The sequence below is a fragment of the Anser brachyrhynchus genome, assembly GCF_964034855.1.
Source record: "Anser brachyrhynchus genome assembly, chromosome: 3".
NCBI lineage: Eukaryota > Metazoa > Chordata > Aves > Anseriformes > Anatidae > Anser > Anser brachyrhynchus.
Window position 1 is genome coordinate 59,830,817 of NC_137696.1, and position 25,951 is coordinate 59,856,767.

The 25,951-nt window shown below is 41.1% G+C and overlaps 2 long non-coding RNA genes across 3 annotated transcripts in view; one reads left to right on the forward strand and one right to left on the reverse strand.

Moving 5' to 3' along the window:
• The first annotated feature begins 374 nt into the window (after positions 1–374).
• LOC308192086 lies at positions 375–12,936 on the forward strand. Of its 2 annotated transcripts, none has more exons than XR_013948537.1 (3): positions 375–1,066; positions 2,478–3,019; positions 3,722–12,936. It is a non-coding gene; the product is annotated as an uncharacterized lncRNA (long non-coding RNA). The 2 variants fall into 2 exon arrangements; XR_013948538.1 differs by having other exon boundaries at positions 389–1,066; positions 2,478–2,672; positions 3,722–6,880.
• LOC308192087 overlaps positions 8,851–25,951 on the reverse strand; it is a 29,551-nt gene continuing 12,450 nt past the window's right edge. Inside the window, exon 3 of the long non-coding RNA XR_013948539.1 lies at positions 8,851–8,963. This is a non-coding gene — a long non-coding RNA (uncharacterized lncRNA). The remainder of the gene's footprint in view (positions 8,964–25,951) is intronic.

Consider the following 25,951-nt stretch of genomic DNA (forward strand, 5'->3'; position numbering starts at 1 on the left):
ATAAAAGCATTGGCACACATTTAAGTTAGAGTTACGAAATATATTTTATTGCACTGTAATTGGGTTTGTTGGGCTTTGACATCTATCTTTACTAAAAATTGACACTTAAAATCAATATTTATTTGGGGCTGACAGTTATCACAAGTTAGAGCTTTTGCTCAGTCTTTCAGTCATTTTTAACAGTAGGCAGAGATGCTGTGCTCTGCATCTAAGAAGGTAGGATCCAGACAGGAAACATCCAAAACCGAGGCTTACTGAGTAAATATATACATTACTAGGACAAAATATATGTTACTAATCTCTAGGACTCAGTGCTGAGAAGAACTATAAAAAAGGAAGATTTCAAATGTTTTTTTGGTCACTGTATTAAAACATAAAATGATAAGCTACGTCAGACTTGTTAGGGGACAGATAACATCCACACTGGTAGGTATAACATAATAACCAATACAGGAGAACAGGAGAAAGACTCAGGGTTGATCACTAAAGAATGAATTTCATCTCGGTTCATTTCAGCTGTCTAAAAGCTAGGTATCAAGAAGCCACTGTAGTGAAAACAAAGAAATGTACACACATCCAACGGACCATCCTCCTTCCATGTTCACCATGTTATCCAGTCTATCAGTCTGCTGATTCAGAGACACGTACAACCTTCTCTGAAGAAAGGTACCTTAAATGAGGTACCTGTACTGCTCTGGCTGGGATGGAGTTAACTTTCTCCATATAAGCCTCTATGGTGCTGTGTTTTGGGTTTGTGGCTTAAGATGTTTTGATAACACACCAGTGTTTTGGCTATTGCTGAACAGTGCTTGCACAGCATCAAATCTTTTCCTTTTTCCCACTCTGTTCCCAGTCCTTGCAAGGAATAGTTTGGAGGTGAACAAGAGACTGGGAGGAGGGACAGACAGGACAGATGTCCTGAATTGTCCGAAGGGATATTGCCTGCTATATAATGTCATGCTCAGCGATGAAAACTGGGGTAGAGGAGGAAGAAGGAGGTTTGGGACTTCCAGGGTTGCCAGTGCCATCAGAGACTGGGTGGGCACTGGTCTGCTTGTGAGAGATGGTGAGTGATTACTTAAGTTGTTTTGTTGTTGTTGTTGTTGTTGTTTTAATTCATTTTATTTTATCTAGCTGTTAAATGTGTTCTGTCACCTTCATTCTTCCTATTCTGTGCCTCATCCCACTGTGGGGTAGGGGTGAGAGAGTGGCTGTGTGGGTGCTTGCATACTGGAGGGTATCAACCCATCACAGTAGCAGTTGTCCTACATTCCGAAATGAAACATATAAAAGAAGAAACAAGTCAAACGTAATCCACATAAATTGGGAGTAAAACAACACAAAAATGCTAACTTCTGAGGAAATAATAGAGAAATGAGCGTTAAATTACCTACATCAACTGGATGTTCTGGCAGAGCACCTCAATAATGTTTTGCTGATTCTCATGACCTCTGTATCCGATGATGCTTTGCCTATCCATTCCACATGCAAAGAAGAGATTCTTGTCCAAAGTCATATCTATGAAGCTGTATTTAATGTGCTCCTGAGCAATCCGAGTGCTGTGCCTGTGGCAATATCACAGGAAATGCCAATGCACAGCATGGAAAATGTCAGCTTTCTACAAGACAAGCAAAGAAATGCTATTCCTTTATGCTATAATATGGTGCCTCATGCAGTTTTCTTGAAGGTAGGTATTTCTTGGTTTATGTTTGGCTTGCTGAAGTTTTTGAAGCTGGAGCATACAGTAACTTGCTCCACAGGGCTGTGGCACTTAATGTAGCACAGGACACTAATGTCCCAGCTTTGATTTGCTATATGTCCGCAAGCATGTCATCCCACGTATCTATACTTTATTTTCTTCTCCTTTCCTTCACCTGTTGTCTGGATTATGAATTCGAATGTGAGCCCTTCAGACAAAGACTGTCTCAGTTTTTTTTCCTTTTTTCTTTTTTTGGCACAATGCCAGAGATGGATGACCTCTCAGACAGCGGTGACTGGTTGCAGAGACACACACAGACAGCATACTGCAGTGCGCTATAGTGGCTGGAGCTCTGAGAGCTGTTGACATCTTCCTGATCCTCTCCCCATTCCTAGAGAAGTCTGGCAGGGTATGCAGTTGGGTCCCATGGCAAACCACTGAAGCTGGCGTCCACAGATGCTGTTGGTTTTGCTTTCTCCCACAGTCTTAGGATTACTCAGAAGCCTCCACACCATCGTAGCTTTGTTACTACTGAATTTTCCACAAGCCACCTAAGTCTCAGGAAAGGCAGGCTGGACACCACTGGCCTACTGAGGAGCTCTGAGCCCCTTTGGGGTATGACTCACGGAGATGACGATCACGGGTACAATTTCCTCTCCTGCAGTGAAAGGTTCTGTAAAGTCTGGAAAGAAGGGGAGGGGGGGACCAGGAACTAGCAAGCAGCTCTTAGCAGAAGCACTTTCAATAAAGGTAAAAAAATAACTTGTGTTTATTTCAGACAAAAAGCCCAAAGAGAGCAGGGAGGAGGAAGAGGAGGATTCCAGGCCCCAAGAGCAGCCAGGCAGAGCGGCGTGTCCCTGGCACAGGAGGAGTGGAGGACATGCGTTCCTCTGGGATTATGCAGAGCTGCTGGAAGTGAAGCTTGAAAACCGGCAGAACGGAAGCTTGGAAACTGAGCCCTGGACTGAAGCTGGTAATTTACCTTATTTGAAATAAAAACAGCTTAAGTTGAAGCCAGCCGGAAATTCAGATGACTTGAAGCTGTGAGCAAAATTAGCATAGCACTCTGCAGGTTGAAACATGGGGGAAGCAGAGTGAGGGACTGAGCCTTGACGGCTGCCAGGGTAAAGAAGCTGCTGCTTCTTCTGCACTCTTATTCAAAATTATCCCTTAAAGCTAAAATCATTGCAAGACCAGGCTAGAAGACCATAATAGTGCCTGCTGGCCTTAACAGCAACAAGCAAAAAAAAAGATGACTGCAGCAGAGTTATCATTAAAAGGAATAAGAGTATGACCAGCCCCCCAGATGGGTAGAGCATGGTAAGTACTAATGACAGACCGAAACATCTCAGCCAGGAGTCTGTCAATGTAAATCAATGCAGCTATGCCTCTGTGAAGCTAGGCCAGTTTATTCCATTAAGAACTCAGATCTTGAATGCAAGTATGTATAGCCTATGCCTGCAAAGTGCACTGTGCTGGGGGCTGGGGAGGGGTGGGAGATGAGAGAGCCATGGTCTGCCGTATCATGTTGAAAGACCCAGGATATCTCTCCTGACTTAGCCTGGGTATCAGAAGCCATCTAATCATAGCAGTAGCCAGACAGGCTAACTCAGCCATGCGAGCTAATGTATCCTGCTACTGCTTTTAGACTAATTCCAGTCCCCAAGCTAATTCTTGCAAAGCTTGCTTGTAGAGTTAGCCTGTATAATTCAACACTACATTGCATTGGCAAACCCTTAAGGAGCTTGACTGCGTATGTGTGCAAGTGAGAGAGCACAGCTGAGTGATGCTGTACTCACAGGGCTGTGTATGTCTGGTGATGTTGTTTGCCCGTGTACTTATGACCAAGGATCCATTTGTTCTCCTAATGTTCACAAACTAGCCCATGTGTCAGTACATCAGTTAATTTGAAAGACATAGTGATTAATGTAACCAGTTATAATAAGGCACAAAGGATTCTGCTTCTGAGTGCACTTACACTAGCAGCAACTAAGATAACCTCTCTTTTCTGTTTGAAACAAGTTTTTTCTCAAGCATGGAGATTTTCCATCTGTGTGCCAGGATGCCATTCATTGTCACTACAAGCAGAGTAAGATCATATTGTGTCTGAACACTGTAAGGTTCTTACCACAAGATAACATTTTTCCAAGGCCTGAAGTGATCTTCCTGGACTACAAATACTGGGAATACTTACAGAAATGATCCTTTGAAAAAAGTTCCAGAATGTGTATTTTCATATGGAACATGCAGAGTGGTCACGGTGTCCTTGATATGCCATCTACTGCTATTTTACTGAGTTGGTCTATGTTTTGATGCCATATCCCAATGTCTCAAGATCTCTGCTGCTTTCACGGGAACAAGCACCAGGGTGGAATGTGCGATCAGCAAGTTCACCAGTGTCTGCAGTGAAGCATAAACATGAATGAGCCTAGACATGCTTAGAAGGCCAAGAAAGTACTAATAACGCCTGCTCAGTGTTTTTAATGAAGTTGTTTGGATCAGTAAGAATGTAGAAGTTGCCTCCCACTTGAGGAAAAAGCACATATCCACACTGGGTCAGCTGAGGAGAGCAGTGACAGCAAACATAGGCTTTCGAAGCAAGGCATTTCTGTGTGATTATCTTCTGCCTCTAAAACACAGGCCCTGGCTGAAATTTTGAAACGAGACATCTTTTGTATGTACAGGATTCTACTCACATAAAAAGTGCAAAAGATACATGGTGGGTTTTAAAAAAATAAATAATTCTGTTTTTCCAGAGAGAAATACTGTTGCAAACACAAAAGTTTTTCCAGGCTTGCCCTGGGCACTCCTTGAAATAGACTATATGGACAATACGCAATGAAACCTCCGACTGTCTCAAGGAGATATTCATCCTGCCTCTCCTTGGCAAGCTGGGTTTCCTGTCCAGCCTCACCAGATTTATTGTCTCATTGTGGTGGAAGAAAAAGCCAGGCTAGCGACAGGCCATATACAGGCATGGAACAACCAAGAATAACTAGAATAGCAAAAAAGAAGAAACATGGGTATAATTACAAGTCAATTTAATATAAATCACTACAGGGATAAGAGGAAAGGAACAGCATGCAGAAACCTGTAAGATACTCAGGTGTTCTCCGATTTTTTCCCTCTGCCCCGTGGATTAACAGGGCGGAGGAGCAGTGTCTGCACCAGCATTGTGAACAACCTTCACATCTGCTGGGTGGGATTTCCAGCCATTGACAGGCACCAGGTAGATTAGCGATGAAGCAGCACCATTAAAGAAAGCAGTGACGGGAGGCTGAGATCTTTTGGCCAGGTTGGTTTGTGCTTCCATTACTGCCTGGTAACACATAACTCTTTATGAGGGCATAAAATTGCTCTTCACTAATGTTTTTCTCATTCAAAGGTCAGCAAAGCAACAGTGAAAGTTAAAGAGTAGTACATGGCTCTAATGGGACTACTGACAGCAGCCAGCCACCTTCTGAGAAGGGGGACGTTGTCTGACACCTCATAAAGAGCAACCTGTGCCTGCTCCTCCATCCTCAGGGTGGTTGTCACCACCGCAGACCATCAGCACTTGTGGCAGGCAGTAGGGCACCTGGGGGGCTGCTTTTGCCACGGTGCAGCTTTGCCCAGCTCACTCGAGGTTTGTAAGAGGGGTTTGTGGGTTTGTGAACCCTTCTTTATTCATATCAGAGTACAGTCCAAAAAATGGCAAGGTAAGATCAGACCAGAGCAGGCCAAGATAACCTAGTCCCATTAGCAGTGAAAAATGGCCTTAGCTCATAGAAGAGATTTGCAAACCCAAAGAGTGCTTTTTTCAGAGAAGCCATTCCGGTTCTGAATCAAAGGCACGGCAGTCAGGCAGCGCAAAGCGGCATGGCTCCACAGACAGTTCACACCAAATCAGCTGCTGGCCGGTGCTTTAAAAATTTTTTTTGAATTGTCTGTCAATCTGTGCTTCATTATTTGCTTCTTCTACATTTCTAGTGATTTTATACCCAGCTCCAATAGGCCGCAATACCATTGAGAATCTGCTGATTCAAATCCCTCCCTCCCCTGCAGAAAGCCAGCGGGAAGGAGGAAAAAAAGAAACACAACTCGACATTCTATTTTTCCCCCTTCAAATAAACCCTAAATTGCTTCTTTAATGCACTCGAGGTTTTGAGCAGGGTAGGAAGCTCTGATATAAAATGGGGGTACAATTTTGTTAAAGACAAGCTCTGCAGCAAGCCTGTGAACTCCAATAAATTTGTAACTCTCTTCCCGGTCAGAAAGAGAACAATAGCCTCTCCTATTTAATTGTGGATTGCAGCGAGTGGTTTCGTGCTCAAACCCTCTTGTAATGTAGTCCTCTCCTTTTAATCATCAAAGGTGATCTCTGCCAAAGCAGCTGACAGTTGCATTTGATCAAGTGTAATAGGAACAGTCAGATCTTCCAGGATCCTTGTAGTTACCCATTTTCCATGTGTAATTCCAGTCTATTTCATACAACTTTAATATGACAACTGTATTACAAAATTAGAGGGAGGATTTGGGGTGAGATGACTCACTGCTTTTTTTATTCTAGAATCTGATCTCAAGACAAAAGCCATTTTCTATTCCCAGCCCTGCTGCTGACCCCCTGCATGACTTTGAACAACCTTTGCTGTCCAGACCCCTTCTTCCACTTTGCCTGCCACTGCTATTTAGACTGTGAGCTGAGCAGGGCAGGGACTGTCTGTTGTTGGGACTCGGTGTAATAGCTAGCACAGAGAAGTGTGCACTTAGTGTCCCTGGCCATTAACACTGTGCGCATATATCTTAGTAGGTATATAAATATTTATATTTCTCACAGGACATATGTATCTATATATGTATTCACACAAACGTGCTCCATAGTAGTTTTAGATTTGAGAATGACTGCTTCAGGAGTAAAGAATCCCGATTTTAAAAGCAAGAAAAGACACCCATCCTCCATCTTTCGATACAACTGCACTTCAAATAGATTTGCCAGGAGAACTTCTGGACTTTATCCTGCAGTTTTTTGCAGTTTGGTTTACATTGGCCCTGGCAGAGCAAAGCAAAATGTCTGTTGTATGCCAGCTGCTAGCTAGACCCACCAGGGATGCACAGAGGTGTCCACTGCCTGGATGTAGACCACATCTACTATACAAAGGATCCGTTCTTTATTTTATTACACTACAGGTCAGGAGGAGCTTCAAATCACTTGCACTCATGTCAGATGTCAGCATTTGGGAAGGTGGCTGGTGGTGGAGCGGGGAGGGCGGAAGACAGTCAAAATGAAAATGGTTTGGTTAATTAATTGCAAGCACTGCTTGAAGGACCGGCACGTATATTTAATCAGTTGCCTAGTAACAAACGGTGTATGATGTGAATGCTATCAGCCCGCGGCGTGAGCAAAGGATGGTCCCTTTCTGTTTTTATCAGCCGCCAGCATGCATTCTCTGGGCGTTGCGTGCCCTTGTGCTCAGAAGGGCTGCTTTGCCACCTCACAAAAGCCACACAGTGGCAAGGAGTACCCCCCATCTTGGCTCTGCCATTTCTGCTCCTCCCCCAGACATCTCAGAGGGAAGACTGTCTCTTCTTACAGGGAGTGACCTTTTCAATGGTGAATCAAATGACAAGAAAAATTATCCAGATCTCCCCTCCCCTCCACCCACCTTTTTTTTTTTTCTTTATGAAGTTATCTACACACTGGGAATAGAGCACAGACATTGCTGCTGTTCACGTTCTGTTACTGACACCAATGTCACCATTAACAGTATATATCCTCCATAAAAATCTGTGCAGGAAAAAACAGAGAGTCCTTGGCATTGGGGCACAAATAATAAGAAAACGGGTTTAGTGGTTTTTTTGTTTGTTTGTTTGTTTGTGTGTGTGCGGTGACCTTAAAGAAATAAGGGCAATGAATGGATAGACGCCAGACTGCAACACATAAAATCAGCCCAAGACAAACTGTACAATTCTGTTTCCTGTAGGTGAAAAAATAACTCATGACCTGACAGGCAACTGAACATTGAGTACTCCTCTGGTGCTAGTTTTAGGAGGGAATTTGACAACAAGAATTTGCTTGTAGTTTTCCACCACCCGTATGCCATTATGTTAGCTGGGCCTGATAATGCAAGGACACAAAAAACACTCACACCACCTATCCATATTCTGAAAGAGAAATAAAAAGAGAACATCCATAAAATAAAAGCTCCCATTTATGTTTTAACATGCCATGACAATGTTTGTGTGTCCTTATCAGGGCTTCCTCTCCTCCCTCCCCCCTCTCCATTTGTAAATCCCACTGGATAAAAGACTACATCTTCCATAAAGAATTCCCACCAGAAATCTTTATAAATCCTCCATCAGTGAAATACTCTGCTGTCATGCTGAGCAGAAGCTAATCTAATTAAGATGGGATCTGCTAAATTTAATAGCCTGCTATGAATTTTTACGGACATCTGGTAACTGGAAGGTTGGAATGACTCCGACACATCAAATACACATTGTCCAAATGACCAGTATTGGGCCGATTATTTTCCCTTTTTCGGTCACTTGTAGCTGAGGCAGGATGTAATCACTCCCTCAGGATACACCCATATGACTCCATCTCAAATTAATGGGGGTTATGGTGCGTATATGTTGGAAAACAGAACTGGGCCCCTGATGCTTCCTCTAACGTTGGTTTTTCCTGATTAATGAAGGATCAGGATATACATACATTATATTTAATTGTTTACAAATACTGTAAGTGCTATAGCATAAGTAGGAGCATCCGTTGGCACATTTGTCTTTGGTACATGCAAGAGATGAACCCAGACTTGACTGGCAGCTTTCCTCAGTCAAAGCCCTACATCTTGTCCTCTGGCTAAGCAATGTTCCCAGTGGAGACCAGAAGAGCTCTGCCATTTCAACCACCTCTCCCCATCCCAACAGTGAGCTGTTAGCAGGATAAGGCAGGGGGTAGAAGATATTGTTGTTGGCTTTTTTTATCCCTTTAAGCTTTCAGTATGAAAAACAGTTGAAAGCCACTAGTGCTTCCCAAGAAATGGTGAGCCGAAATGTTGCAAGGCTGGTCATGTCCCATGAGCCATTAATTTGGGAAGGGAGCACATTTACAGAAGTACGTGTCCTTCTCCCCATCTTGACAAAGCAAAGTCTGAGAATACCACATTAATGAGCTCCTGGCACTTTTGTGGGTTACTAACTCCTTAGCAAGATAGTGCATGAACATTATTTCCACCCAGGCAGATTCCACTGGCGTTCAGTTCTTCCAGGCATCTTTCTGAGCTGCCTGTAATAAAACCACAAATACATAAAAACACATCCACACATACATAGTTTACACTCATAGTTATGTAATTTTCAGACAGGGCAGACAGCACACAAGGCACAATGCCAAACTTTTCAAAGTAGACAGTTCACAGTTTAAAATGTGTATTTCCTTATTTGCTGTCTTGGTAAATAAACCTTTTTTTTTTCTCAAACTCTCCTCAACCGTCTCTCCCCACACCCGTAATAAAGGACTCATGTAAATTCAGCAACACAGTGGGAGTTGTGTTAACCTGATGTGATGAGCTGGCACTTGAGAATTTAATCTCTTTACCATCCACCAGCATTAAATCTGCGTAGTGTGACTTTTAAACACATGCCAAAGAGACGGGAAGTTACAGTCCTGGCTTGTGCATTCCTCAGTCGCTGGCTTCGTGAAATGGGAACAAACACATCTGGGGCCAAGTGCTGAAAACTGGGCACAGTGTAAACAAAACGCCTCACTAAAGTAATATGAATGTTGTTGTAGCTAAGTTGGAACATTTGTAATGAGAAGAGACAGGAAATCCAACGGAAAGGTTTGGGTTTCCAAATGGTACATGTACAGTCCTATGCACAGGAAAGCCTGACAGTCGGTGCAAATTAATGTTGTACCAATGGCACCGTGTTGGCTTACTCCAAGCAGGACTTTTGCCATCAGCTTCTGAGCTGCTTTACCTGATGTGGTGATGCTTCTCTGCAGCCGTGGGTAGTAAACTCTGTGTCCCCAAATAGCAAGATGGGTACTGCCACACTTTATGATGAAAAAGACAGAATAATGTTATTCCCATCTCAAAGATTATGAAACTGGCCACCTTTGTTCAGCCATTCCTAGGCCCTCGTTCCTTGGTGTTATAAGAGCTGGGGCATCTCACAGCTTTCTCAGCCAGGACCCAGCCTCCTTTCCTCCTGTTGTATTGTACTGCTTCCTTCCAAATGTGGACCTCTGCACTCACAAAGGAATAGCTTCACCCCCCACATAGGACATTTCATACGTTCTTGGTAGGACACAGCCTTGACCTGCTATGGATTAACTATCTGAATGAACAAAAACAGATACAGTCTGCAGAAGGATGTCTGTGACTTTGTTACAGAGTGACACTGAATCAATTGTGTGGACCAGACTAATGCTGGTTATTCTTTCGAGGGAAAATGTGAAATTAACTTATAATGGTGTAATGTGATTCCAGAAATGAGATATACATCTTGCTTGCAATAGCTTCTGATTATCAATATCCACGTTTGTTGTTATGCTCCATTCAGAAAGAAATGAGAATGTACAAAGGGCAGTAAAGGTGCACAAGTGTTGTTCATTTCATTGCTGATAAATAAAATGGAATTTTAAGTAACATGATCAAAGCATTAGCTAGGAAATATTTGCAGTTATTATATTTGGAGTTAATTTATACACATTCTAAAAGCATCTTAGAGGACCTGAAAACACGTAATGTTAGAAGTAAAAAAGCCATGCTCATGGCATGTAGTTTATTATTTATCTTAAAAATTATGATAGAGGATTTCTCCTTTATCTATGAAGGTCATACAACAAGAAGTTTTTGTTGCCTTTTAAAAAGTTAAATTTGAATTTGCATTTACAGATATTTTAAGAGGTAGTTGTGTTTGCCTTTAAGAGCAAAAGGCAGTGTGACAGTGCTCTTGGATTTCAAACCCTTCTGACAACTTTACCTATTTACCAGTTTTGTGAGAACCTGGAATTGCTTCTGTAGTTACACACTTCAAAGCTGTTCTGCTCAGGGGCCACCCAGGGGCTATTCCCACCAGCCATGATCAGCCAAGCTCCGTATGTCTGAATCTCCCTATCTTGCCTCTGCACTGGAAAAGCTCAGGATCTCCTGTGCTAAAAGTATACATGGTGATTACATGTGTATTCCACTCTAAATGTCCACACATAAGACAAGATCATGCTCTGGTGTTCACTGGTAAAGTTCTATTGACCACAAAAATGTAAACTAATAAGCATTGCAAATTTAATAACATAGTGGCCAACTCCTTTAATAGGTATGACTAGAAAACCTAACAGATACAGAAAGTTATGTAAAACATCCAAGTCAGATGCAAGAGAGAATGTCTAGATGCAATGCCTTCCAAAACTGTATCTGGGTGGACTAAAATGTTAAATAGCTCTTTTCATTGAAGATGAGTAAAGCAGTCCCCTAACATATAAACTCTCTTGACAAGTTACTAAAACTCAGACTGAATTTTTTGGTGTTAAATATTGCTTGCATATTTGTATAGCAAGAGGTGGACAGTCATGAATTTTCCACAGGTTTTCTTCACTTCAGAGTTGCAAGTTAGAGATACCAAGTAAGCAGTTTCTGACTGCTTGCAGTCAGATGGGCTGAATAAACAGGATTGCAGGGCCACATGTCCAGAACAGCACCAACACACTAGAGATGTTCATTTACAGAGTGCATAAGTCCCATAAATTAGAGGCAAGCATGGTACCAGGAACCCTCATGGAAACCAAAACTGGCCACAGACGATAGCTGTTAACTCAGATGACAACTGTGCCTATGCATCCAGGATATCGGACTTGCTGCTGTAGTGATATTCTCTGACCTGAGAGCTGTGGCTCACATAGGCATTTATTTTAACACTATGCAAACAGGACAGTGCTGCCCAGTGCTCCACATGGTTGTGCCTTCCACCCCACCAGTGGTTTAGAAAAGCAAAGCAGTGGTCAGAGAAAGGGCAAAAATTCTGCCTGGTATCTGCAGCTTTTGCTAACAACACGGGAGACCCCTCTCTTCAGGATGCAGAAGCTCACGCCCTGGTTCATCACCCTGCTGCCTCCCCAAACTCCAAAAAAAAAAAAAAATTATTGTGTCAAAACTCTCATCCCACCTCACCTCAACTTACTCTGAAAGTAGGAAACCTGCTCGGCTCCAGGTTGTGCTTGAAAGCCTATCTACAAACCCACTTGTTTGGTTCCAGGCCTGTATGCAGGGACACATACCTCAGGGTGGGCCTGTAGGTCACCCTGGAGCACCTGATGAGGGAGCACGATGAGGTGTCATGAGCAGTGTTTCATGGGAGGGCTGAGCAGCCTGGCTGAAAAACCCCGCCTGTTCCAGCAAGCAGCTCACATGGGTCTGCACTGGCCTGGGGAAGCACTCCCTCAGAAGCTTGCAGTGGGACTTTGACCCTAAATCACTGTTATATTCTTAGCTTTACCAACAGATTCTCTTCAGAATCCTGTGTTGCCTTGGTTCTTCTCTGGGCCATTTTCTGTCACAAACGGAGTGCCCTCTCACAGAGTTTCACTACTGTGTAAGAGAAGATACAATACTGATCAATAGTCATGACACAGCAAGAGATAGTCCTCAAAAGTCAACATGCCCTCCCACTTTTCTGATATGCTTTATCAGAAAACTCTCCAGATCTCTGTGAAATCACAGGTCCATCACCAAGGCATAGGGAGCCACAGATCGGCAGCCCTTTCCATCCATCCAGCTCCTCACATGGGTTGTGAAGGGAGTCATTCACCCCTTCTTCAGGCAAGCAGTTAGGGGAAGGTGGGAACACAGGCAGAGCTGAAGTAGACTGAGAAAGCTCCAGGCCACCAACGTCCCTTCACTTCCTCTCCTTTCCTCCAGCAGGTCTTTCCCTCATCTGAAGTCACACCTCAGCCCATGTGCCTTAGCTCTTGTCCGTGTTTGTTTCCCTGTCTGCTTTATCTGTGTTTGAAGCCTGCTCCATGTTAGCCCAGAGACCTTCTAAGAGGCAACCCCTTCCCAGTCTCCCAGACCTTTATTCTCAGATGGGAGTTCACAAAGGTGAAAGAAAATTCAGGCTGAAGTCAGTACACTGCTTTAGTAGCCAGGAATCTTACTTTATTATTCCAGATGATGAAGGTAAATTTCAAGGTGCACTGTTTATAATGGTCTTGCACTTGAGAGCGGGCTGGAGCAGCCTGCCCTGTCAGCCTCACGCTGGAAAACATGCAGCTGCCACCATGGTACCAGAGGAAGAAGCAATGTACAGACACTATTAGAGGGCCATGGTGTCACTGAGAGACAGGTCTGAGCTCAGAAATAACCATGAACCCTCACAGAAAAAGTAAAATATGGACAGGCCAGTGTGAAGAGCTCCAGCCAGCATTAGCACCTGCAAACTGGTCAGGGCAATGGTGTGCATTAAACACTCGCTTTCATCTCCATAGGAACTAGCAGATGTGCTGGCTCCAGTGTCCCCGAGTGGAGTCAAATCCCTTTGAAGTTTCTCTGTGTTGAAGAACAGCTGCAGCAAAGCAGAGCTTAAAGCTCATGCCTACCTAAACTAGTCAGGGTTTATATCCAGCGATGTCAGCTCCAGGTGGCCCACAGTGGGGATTTAGGGTTTTCCTTGCACAGCAAGGAAGGTGGTAGAGCCAGCACTCAATACACATGACAGATACAGCAGCATAACTAACCTACCATGAACAATTCAGTTTTAAAAACCAACTGAGGACTTAAAAATTTCAATTTTACTGCAAAAGAGTTAAGCAGCATGGCCAACTCAAGTTAAGGATTCTGGGTCTGCCTTGTCACCAGTGGGATTCTCCAGTCCAGTAATGAGCATATATTCATGTTCCACACTAAACAAAAACATGCCATCATATCAGTAAGGGCAATATCAGAATTAAGAAGAAAGAATGAGGCCAGGGTTAGTCAATACATCTGGTCACAGTCATGAAAGGGAAACAAAGGGCAATTGCAAACAGCTAAATCCAAAGAAGAAAGGAGATAATGCTTCTCAGTGCAACAAGGTCCAGAATTAGGTCAGGAAGAGACAGCCCCAGCATAATATTGATCACGTCCCCTAATCTAGACAAACCTCTGAGTGTTTCCTTTCAAGTTATCCATTTCACTCCCTCAGGACTCAGGGTATGGTTTTATAGCTGCTATTTTCTACATCGGATATAAAATGCAAATGCATAAGAAGGCACAATGAAGTTTGAAACTGGCCCAGAAGGAGGCTAGAAAAATGGAGAACTCCTTGTCTCTGCCTGATGAAAGGGAAGGAATCAGTAATGCTGAATGTAGGTTTAGAAGATAAACACTGTATTAAATAAGCATATCCATTCTTAGCCCCCAAGCTAGTAGAGCAAAGAAGCACTTGCAAAATCAGAAATGTTTGAGTAGTCCTGTTTATTTCAATGAAATTACTCTCATGCTTAAAGTTATGCACGTTTAAACACCCTGTTTTACTGTAGTCAAAGATCAGTCACTTTTTCCTGTGACTTGTCTATAATTTTAGCATTCATGGATGTTCCAGGGGTATGTATTAATTTTTTGATTATTAAAAATATGCCACTAAATAGTATTGCAAGGGTAAAGACGGGTCGTCCATTGCATGAAATAATCGTAATGAGATTTTCATTCCTAAATTATGCTGTCTTGAATCCTTAACTTTGCTTTTCTTGGTTAGCATAAATGGTCCTTTCTATTCATAGGGTAAAAAATAATAATAATGATAAAAAAATGGTTTCAACATGAGTAATTTTGTTTGGATTTCATTTAAATACTTCTACGAGTTACTAATAATTAAACCTCCAAAACAGTTCTCACAAGACACTAGGAAATGGGATCCACATTCTTGCCTAAAAGACAGTTGAGGTTACCACACTGTGTAGAACTGCTGTCTACAGTTGCAAATAGGCACAATTCCTACCTAAAGCCTTGCCAGCCCTTTATGTATCTGATCATCCATTGATACACACCAAAGAAATGAAACATGGGTAGGTAAAGCTCTTTCTCTGTATGGTGTGCAGTACTTATCCTTGTTCCATATGCATGCTTGGTGGAGCTGTACTGAAACAATTAAAATTTTACATTGGCCGAAATCTCAGAACAGAGAGTGTACAAGATTTGATATAATAACTCAGAGTTCGTTTATATTTATTTAGAAAGCGTTTATAACCTGGGGTGAAGGAACGCAAAAAGCTGGCAAGAAAAATCTTTCAGTTTGCTATGGGCTGAATGGAAACTTTGAAGATCAGCATGACAAGAAAACTGTAAGTTTATAATGGGCTGCTGTAAGCTAAAGCAGTTGATAGGAAGTGTTCCCTGGCTGCTGTACTTGAAAACTCCATGACATATTGAGCAAAAAGAGCCAAACCTCCTTCCTTCTTTGGAGGTTGGTCTCCAGGATTTACCCTGACACTTGCTGAACAGACTGCATAAAAGAGATGTCTTGTCTTGTTCTGCTGGTTATCATTCTTGCTTTTTTCCCCTCAGAACGATTTGAGCAAAGACCATAAGCTTGTGACAGAGTGAATTTGTGATCTTATCCAATCATCTGGGCTGTTTGCAAAACTTCAGTAGGTGGCAGCGTTTTGTTGATAAATGTTTTGTTATCCAAGTGATCTCATTTAGTGCAACTGTTGCAATATTAATAAACTGAACTTATGATTGCATTTGCCAGGACTGAAAATATTGCCATCCTATCTGGCATTTGCTCTTATCTGAACTGACAACAACATCCATTGTATTTATAAAAGGGGAAAGTCTCTGTGTTTATATTTGTTAGGGGCAGAGGGGAAAGGGAAAATGAGGGGAGAAGCAAAGACAGATTAAGTATAAAACAGTGATGTTGCTGGACACATGATTTGTTATTGTAATAGATGAGCTTTCTGGCAATTCTGTTAAATTGTCACTGCTGAGGAGCATATGGCTCGAAAGAATGGTTAATAGGTTATTGCCTCACCTCTAGCTCACCAGTTCAAATCAGGCCCACACTGACATCATCTGAAAGTTGTTACCACTTGGTAACTGTTTGGTGGTCTAAATTCAATTCCTATTGGATAGATGAGCATATCAGAAAATAGATAGATAGATAGATAGATAGATAGATAGATAGATAGATAGATAGATGGAAAAATCCCATCACATCTGCTATTTGAGAAGCCTAGATTTTAAAAGACATCAAGACTCAGCCCAAGAAAGAATCTGCTAAGGATGAAGAGGGCAAGTGCTGCTTTACTGTCATGTTAGAAAAAAAAATTGTATTCAAATCACTAATGTAGACCCTATATATTTGTACATATATGTACACATATTATTACTGGGACTTAGTAGAAATAGATAATTATTTTTATATTTAGGTTTCCATTCAACACTGCCACAGTATTACCTTTTACAGAAAATAACTTCTATTTTAGTCCAAAGTCCAAAGCACTATTCTAAATGTGACTGCAGAGGAAGACAGTCACCCACCTTACATGAAGTTGCTTGAGGTTTAAAAAGAAAAATGAAAGTCTGTGACTCAGTTGTACTCCCAGAAAAAAAAAAAATTAAAAAAAATCAAAGTAATTGGTTTTATTACACACCTTTCAGATTAGAACTGACTTAAATGCACTAGGCTTTGGGCTAAATCCCACTACCACTGAGATCTATCACAAAAGTGCCATTGACATAAACAGAAATTGGATCAGACCTCTAAAGAATTCATTTGGACTGATATAAATCCTGTAGAAACCAAATATAATAAATAAAGTGCTGAAGGAGGCTTCATGACCACTTTTGCATATATGGACATAATTTTTATTATTTAGGAAATTTCCTAATATTAAGCAATCAAGAAGGGAAAAGTGGAATCAATGCTGCCGAATATCAAAGTGATTTAGACCTAGCAAAGGAAGTTGCATAAAGATTAAAAGTTCTTTCAGCAATATGAATGAAAGATAGTTGGAAAGAAAAAAAAAAAAAAAAGAGAGACAGCTATGCTGTGATAAGGGCATTGAGATTAAACATCATTTAGATATGTCTCAAAGCCTACATAAGTACCTGCTCTCAACTTTCAACACATACTCCAGTGTTGATCCTAGGGGCAAAAGTACAAATGACAACCTGGGACAAAGACGTCAGAATAAAATTACAGGTAAAATGTAGAAGCAAAAATCTGATGGCTTTAACAACAGATGTTTGTGGTGGTTTTGCTTCCTACCATTAATTCATGGGCAGTGTCCAAGCCCTTACGCATCCCAGACTGTAGTCATGAGACCCTTTTCACAACCGTAGTGCAACTAACGCTCAAAAAGTTACCAAGGCTTTAAATACTCATAACAACTCTGAAGTGGTAGTGAATGGCAGTACCTGTGTTTAAAAAGTGAAAAAGTAACTGGACAATGGAAAGGACTGCAAGGATATTAATAGTGGTGTTCAATAGCTGCTAAGTGGCCTAACTGAAATCAAGCAGACTCACTTTTCCCACCTATAAGGGAAGGGAAATGCTAGACCGCCACTGGAACTGGGATGCCCTCTGAGGTGAAAAGGTGAAAATGCTTTGAACTGAATCATTGGATCTTGTCAATGAAACCCAATGCGTAATAGTGGCTTACAAGAGGGGTCAGGATTTCACCCCAGGTGTTTCACTGCAAGATGATGAGTTTGTTACTTTGAAAAGACAGCTGGGAAAGGATGTCAATGTGAACTCATGTGCTTATACCAGCCCAGATTAACCCTTAGAAGAGCAGAGCTTTCGAAGAGACATCTGACAACACCTAATCAAAGGAGGGTTGGAACCATGCCTAAGATATAGGCGGAATCTCTTATAGTTGCTTCATATCGTGCCTCACAGTTAGGGTGGTGCCAGCCTCCATCAGCTACTCACTACACTTCTTGACACCCATCTCCACGATTTCACTTATGTTCCCTGTCACAGTCACAAAGTTAGTTTCCCTTCTCTTCAAATTCAACCTTAAAACACTTTCCTTCAAATGAAGCTTGGGAGCCCTCTGGCACCACCACCTAAAGACTCATACATATCATCCCTGTGGGTGGGGGAGGAGGAAAGGCAATATTTATATTGTTTAATCTTAGGCATCCAACTTTAAATCACCACATTAGCAATTTAATTTCTCCATTTAATCCATGAAGAAAATAAGATATTTTGAGGGACTGTTAGAAGGGCTTCAAACTGCTCCCATAAGAGCCTGACCACAATGTCTGTCAGTGCAACTGTGCTTATCACGTTGACAAGCAAATTAGTTCCCTAAAGTTAAGAACAATTAATGTCTCCCATTAAAGTTTTATATCTCTCACCTGTCAGTATTTGCTATTTGTCTTTTATTTCAAGGGTAAGTTCTTTGGGACAGGAAAGATCTTTTTGTCCTGTTTGTTTCTCATCTGTCCCTACTGGGTTCTAGCACATGCCAAGAGGTAAGGAGGTGTGTGCCTACTTCCAGCCTACCTTATTCACACCTTGCCCTGAGCGTGCACCTGGTACAGGAGGATGTAAGGTCACCACCACAAATAACTGAGTTGTTCTGTTACCCAGGCTGCTTCTGAACCCCCAGCATTGTGGTACCATAAATGATAATAAATAACAGTAAACTAGGATAGACATAGGTCTCTTCTAATTACCAGCAAAACTGCATTTTGTGACTGGGTTAACAAGCTCCAGCCTTCTGCTGTTGTGGGATGTTTGGTCTCTGAGGAAAGATTGTGTGGCTGTACAAGGAAAAACTATAACCTGTGATAAGAGAGGACTCTATAGCTGCTGAGTGAGAATGTATGATGAAATGCAAAGAAGCTGAAAAGAGTTCAGAATAAGTCAGGAAAGCTAAAAGATGCAGAATTGAAACTCAAATCAAATCAATTGAAAGAAATTATGTAAGCACATATTGTATTCAAAGGAATATAAACCAAGAGAAATTCCTGAAGACATGAAGCAGTCTGCTGTTGGAAAAAGATCAACCATGTAAATAATGGTGTGATATACAATAACAAGTTAGGATTCCCAGTCCTCAAGGTACTCAGGCCCATGGTTCTTTCTACTGAAATCAATGGAAATGTTTTTATTCAAATGCCTTGTTTTTATTAATACATCTCATCTTTGTGATATAAGGATGAAGATGATCAGTTGAAGCTGAAGTGGAGAAGGTACATTGTTAAACACCCAGCCTAGTTCCATAGAACCCTGTTGCAGAGACAAATTCTATTTGCTGTGGCAAGGGATTTCTACTTCATGAAAGTATTTGGATGACAATTGATATTTATTTGCCTCCATTATTTGGAGAGTTAATATTCAGCATCGGCATTTTGAGACTGAAATACTTTCTATCTGCAACAGGATGGTTACTTGTGTAAATACATAGTGTGTGAATACAGATGTTAGTGTGCACACAGGGTTTAGAGAAGATCATGGCACTTAAATGGGAATATTCTGTCGTGAGTGAGGAAGGACATGGTATCCATAGACAGCATCAAAAATATATTATAACAATGGCAGACTTGTTCAACATGGAAGAAGATGCACTACTTGCTATGCTTCAGAGCAAAAATATGGTACCCCCAGCTTGCTCTGATTCAGTGCTTTTGCTAATGACAACATTAATTGTAGCTGGATGATGAAGACTAACACCTACTAAACAACATGGCTGCTGGACTATGAGCAGAGGGCCGTGCATTGGCCAACTATTTTCCTATGATCTTCCTGAAAGCATTGGAGATTTCCCACTGGCTTGTCAGCACACGGAAGAAAAACTTGCATCTATTTTATTTCATCTGCATCTGTGACTGTAAGCATAGACAAAGCAAAGGTAGTGCCTAGCTACCCTGTTCAGTATACAAAGGCAGCCTCTTGGAAGAAGCTAGCACAGTCTTTTGAAATAGAGGGCTAGACCTCAGCTACAGTAGCATAAAATCAGATTAGCTCCACAGAAGCTGCAGTTATCACCATGTCACAATGGTGATGCAGTTCTGAATCTGGCCCTCAATGCTGTAAGTATTGAAGGTAAGTTCTGTCTCTGTATCATACTGTATGAATATCGAAAAGATTTTATAAAGCTTCAAAATAACAGAAGGGCAAAGAGTGCTGGGTAGATAAGCAGAAGAATAAGAGCTTGCCACTTATTCCACATTTTGAAATTTCTAAGCCAGGTCATGAAGGACCACACTAAAACTCACATCCATGTTAAGTATTCCATGCCCTAAGGTGTGTGTCAACAATACATAAGTGCTTACTGACTAATCTCTTTGAAAGGAATGGAGGTTCAGGAAAGCTGTGTGTCTCAGAGAGAGAAATGCAAATGCAGATCAACCCCGCAATGAAAAACCTTCTTATTAAACTGTGTTTTATCTTGGAGCAGTCCTCCTTTTCATAACACATCCTAGCAGAGATAAAGGCATCTCACCATACTCATTAAACTGTGCATGGTTTGATGCAATCAGACTCAGATCATTTGCATATGGATCAGTTTAATCTAGTTCTTCCTGTCTCACACCTATTGTTAATCATGCCTAGACTCCCTCCCCCCTTCCTAATACTCATTCTCCCTCCTCCTCCATTCCTTTGATTCAAGTAGATAAATGAATAGGCATAAGGACATCGGCGTCTTTCTGAGTGATCATCTGCCTTGCATGCTCAGAATGTCCCATGTTTTGCTGATTATGTCCTGGTTGGCATCCCATATGCTCTTGATAGTCTCTGTCTTCGCTGATTTAGGAAGGCTGAGGAAGACAGAGGACAAATATTGACTCAGGCTGTAAGGCCAAGCTTAAGTTTACCTCTAGCCACAAATTAAGTAAGATTTGTGTTCTCTACTTATTCAGAATCGTTAGAAAATAACTCTCTGAGTAGCATGTTACACTGAACAAAGTGACTGCTTTCAGGGGCTGGATATTATTTCTGCGTTCAGCCAGCAGTGGTGATAGCTACTTTTACATAGTCTGTCTAAAATGATAGAGTAAGCTGGTGTTTGTGCAAGCAGATATTTCTCTCTCTTACAGGAAATACTGTTTGTGTCTTTTATAGCAGTGCTAGAGCTCTGTAATGCTCTCCTTCTGAATGGTTGAGTTCGTGCTGCTTTTTTAGACAATAATTACCACTACATGTGGAATGACTTTGTCTCAGATTTTTTTGTTATAGACCCCTAACCTTAGCTTTGGTATTCACTATACAGTTTGGGTTTCTTTGTTGAAGATATTCTCTCCAGCAGCAGCATAATTAAGGCCTTGAAGAGGTGATAGAGTTTATGATTTTATCAGGAATATAAGAGAGGGCAGTTTACCCAAAATGTTAGTATTGGTGAACTTCCAGTCAAGCCTGATGCTGTACAAGTCCATGAAGGAAATGTTCATACACCTACATTAAAAATAGGTTCTTTATTCTCTGTTGTTGCATTGTATTCTGTACATAGCTTTTCATGTAATCATGAAAGCCAGCTTTTCATGCAATCAACCTAAACAGGTAGTGTTTGACTCCCTTTCTGCAACTAGAATAATATGGCCTCTGAGAAGTGAAGTTCAGGATCCCAGGAGAATCTCCCTTTCAGTAGCATAGTTTCTTCCCTGGCATAAAGACAGTAACATAAGTGCGGTTAGATCCAGCGTTCACCCAACCAACATCACACGAAGTGAGCCTGATCTTCCCTTGGTAGTGCTGGTGACCTGGGTGAATTCCCCCAGTCTGGAAGGGAGACAGAAAGTTGTTGTAAACAGCTCAGGGCTGAGAGTGGAGGAGACCGTTCAGATTCAGCATTATCTAGGATAACTCCCCACTAGCTGGGCATGTATTGCGATTAAGACTACTTCAACCTCACCAATACTTCCCTGATGGTCTGCCCGTTTTGTGGTAGAGGTGAAAGTACAGGCCAGTGAAAGTATGGGACAGCTGTAGACAGCTAATAGAGACGAGCATACATGTTTTATGCATTAATATTCAGATTCATTTCTGCTGATTATATTTCAGTTTAGGACAATCCATTATTTATATCAGAAGTCCTTTTATAGTATCTGGTGAGTAAGGGAGTCACAGCTCAAGGGGTGGAGAAGGCTGGGGCAGTCTCTGGATTTAGCACAGGGGACTCAGCTTACTGAGGGCCCTTGGACATTACTGTAATTTCAGACAATATGAGAAACAAGACAATCTCTGATAGCTTTTTCCACAGGACATGGAAAACCTCATTAACTCTGCGTGCATTGCTGGGAACAGGAAGGAATTAAAATTTGCACTAAAAATGTTAATTGAACAATTTTAAATCTCTAGGGGGAAAAAGAAAATGTTATATACAGTTTTATTTCCTGGTGAAGGAGTAAAGACCGGGTAAGTAGGATTTTAGATAAATTTGATGCAGTTCTCCCTGTTAAAAAATTGTGCCTGAAACTACAACAACCTGAAGTTTTTCCCTTGTTTGACATACAAGAAAGGTTCCTTTTACAGAACTTGGGGTTTTCAACTGGCAGAATCCAATGATTTACCATCAGCAAGAATATAAACATGACCGTGGCTCCACTAAGCCCTTTTCCACTGCTGAGGTGGCAGTTTTAGATCCCTTGTCATGACAGAAGTGAAGACAGCATTGGAAAGCATGTATTGAAAGAGGCTAATCTAAAACTTAACAACCTTCAGAAATATATTTGTTAATTTGGACCAGTTGATTTTTCTCAACCTTCACGTTGTATTTATTTCTTTTCAGTTTGCAGCAGGGAAGGGAAGGGAACTTCCATCCTCTGGCACCGTATTAATGAAGTAATATCACTACACCAGCCTCCATTCCTGGAGCTAATGGGGACCCTGAGAGCAGTAAGCTGCTATCCTTCTGTGAGGCAGGCAGTGGACAGAAAAGAAGCTTATAAGAGTGCCAGTGAGCTTCACAGGTATTTGCTAACAAGAGGCTAAGACTGAAGAACTTTGAGCTTGCTTCAGGTTTTTGTGCGAGTGCCCCCTTGCTCTTGAAGCTTTTCCCAAGCCTGATCTCTAACACCTGGGCCTCGTTCCTCTACTTCCCAGGTAGCTGAAGCTCTCATCCATCTCCATAAAACAGTGCCTATTTCTTCATCTCATTTGGTGCTGGCACACTAGCTATTAGCACAGCAGTGGGGCTGCTTTTTGTACTCAGTCCCTGCATATAGTCTTGTCAGCTGCCTGGACTATGCAAACTCAGCATCTTGGAGCAAACATTGCATAATGTGAATGAAATGAGACAATTTTCAAAAATCTGCTGTTTAGACAAATTGAAGCAGATTTTTACAAAAGAAAAGACCTCTCGTACCCCTTTATACCCCAGCAAATTCATGGCTTTTCTTCAAAAAATGGAGGAGCACTTGATAGAATACAGCCTGTGTACTACTGCAGGTACAGGCTAAAGGAGCATGAGTGATTGGAGTTGGAGCTGGGAAACATGAAGCAATATTAATATTATCTCTGTATCTAACAGGCATCATGTGCACATGAACACTAGCCATCAGCATGGAGTACTCTCAATCGCCTTTGATTTTGTGCATGTTAAATTCATCATTCGTATGTGCAGGGAGAGAAAAAGCAATCCTAAATATTCAGTCTGCAAATGAGTGAGGATTACATAAGAAACTTTTGCTATTCTTGCCTTTTTTTTTCCTGCTACACACCTTGTGTTCTTAGAAAGTCTGAGAATTCATTCGTCCTAATGAACTTTGTGCTAGAATTAAAATATGACAAGTTTGTTTTCTTCTGCCTGGAGAGTACTTTCAGTCCACAGCATCACAACATGTTGTGATATAGAGGTTTAAAGGTATGTGTCTTAGAAAACTCCATCACTTTCAACTGACTGCCCAAGCAGTTGAAAATTTACAAGCAAATTGAAACAAACTAATATTTTACAGCATATGAATATTCAGAGAAAACTTTATTTAACTTGAAACAAACTGTAGTATAAAGTGGGATTGAACCAAAAAGATCTCTTTCAATGTTATCTGTCATAAGTCAATTAACTAAAAGAGTCAGAAACTCGTTACTGAATGGGCAGCCTTTCTAATCATCTTTCACTAAATGCAGATTAAACAATTTGAAGATAATAATCATCCCTCCTACTCTTACCTTTACAGAGGTTCCATTATGCTTTGCACTTAACGTTAAGCCCAATATAATGCCCACTATTCAAGGACAGGTATGCATCCTGTCTTAATTCTAAGGTCAGGGGCATTACATGAAGCCCTTCACAAACTGAGCCACCTGAGTATGTTTCCTCTCACAAACCAAGATTTACGGGCACTGATCATCCTAATAGCTGTGTACTGGCTCTATTCTAGATTCCTATTCTTGAAAAGCATATGCACTGTCCAATACCTTGCACTTTCTTATCAAAAATACTGCATGGAAGACATCCCAGACAAATTTGTATTTCCATAGCTGTATTGCATCATATTCTCAGAATAAACTGTCCAGTGCACAGAGGTTTTTCTTCCCCTCTGCCATTTCTAACGAATAAACTCCTATAGAAGAAAATTCCTCTGTTACTTCTTAATTAAATAAGCCTTCTTGCACTATAATTGTCAACATATTTCCTTTTGCCAGACCACCAAAGTCTTCAGCTTCTTCTATATTGCCATCTAACCCTTATGTGTTCACAAATCCTCCTGCCCTCATATCATCAATAAAATACCAAAATACCAAAATGACAAAATAAGACTGGTCCCTGATCCTCATTCTTCCTCCTGTGAAAAGTCACAGACTATGGCACTTTAAAAGCACTTTTAAAGTATCTTATATAAAAGGGAAAGAGTTATGATGCCTTTGGTGAAGGAGACTGGGCCCATCCTGTCCGGGAGCAGATGACATCTTTGAAGTCAGTTAAATGAAAAGCCGTGGTGTTTCCATGTAAGTCCCAACTCTAAAATTTATACCTTGTTTCTGTGTCCTGATGTGCAGAACTCCTGAAGGAAACAGGCCACACATGAGACAAATCTTGTAAACTTTGGAGTGCCTTCTTGTCCCAGAGATGTGAAATGAATCTAATAGTTCTTATTCATGTGAATAAATGTGCTACAGATAAATATGTGAAGAACTCTAGACTGCACAGGGTGCATTTCACTGGCCATTAATTTCCACTATGTGTATCCGAAATTACAAGGAATAATGAACAGCTTCTCCTACTAGTGCCTACACTTTCTTCTCAAACTCTTTGAAGAATAGGCTTGTGTTTGAAAGTCATAGACAGAGAACTGTGCCCTTGTGCAGCTTGAAGTTTCTGCTTGCAAGCTGCTATTTTGCAGATTATATCTGCAAGTGCACTGTCCAATAGGCACATAATATAACAGTTTAAAAACAAACAAACAAACAAACACAGTTTTTTAAAAAAAAAAAGTTTTTGTAGAAGCAAGGTTAATAACGTACTCCCACCCTCCACCAACTTCACTGTATGAAGACAGTCATTAACAAATTGGCTTGGAATCTGAAGGAACCATTTCAAACGATGAGTGTCATGAAGAGGGTTTAACACAGACAGAAAATACAACACAGCATGTTATGAGTTTATTCCAACCATGGAAACTTTATCTCACCAGTGTTTTTTTGCCAGAAACAAATTTCCTCCAATGATGTAACACCTAACGTGATAAATTTAAAGAACATTCTGGCTTCACTTTAACCAAAGTCTGATTTTTTCCCTAACCCACAGTTTTTATACATATTTATTTTATTTTATTTTATTTTATTTTATTTTATTTTATTTTATTTTATTTTATTTTATTTTATTTTATTTTTTATGTTATTTTATTTTATTTTATGTTATTTTATTTTATTTTATTAACAAGCTCTCAGATAAGTATCATTTCAAATCGAGGGCTATCTGCATGTCTGGGCTGGAGTTTGTGTATACAAGGTGTAAATAGCTACCAAATTTTTCTGAAAATCTGCCTCCTATTGAAGTTTATGTTCACTTTTCTGCAGTTCTAAAACTAGCATAAGCTAAGCAAGGTCAGAAAAGGTCAGTGCTGGAGCAACAGCCTTTAAGGTAAACCTGCCTGATAAAGAAAGCAGTATTGGCAGTTCTAGATGTGATGGACCTTTTTCTAATTGGTATTAATAAAGCAGGAGAGCCTGGGCAATCTGAAAAGTTACTGTACTGCTAGAGGACCCATTATTTAGAAGATATGGAAAACAGAAGGTTTCTTGACCACTTGTGATAATAAAAAAGCCCTTGGTGTGGAGGGGATGGTGATGATTTAATGAGAGCAATCACTTTTTTCCTGCCCCATGATCCTAGCAGTG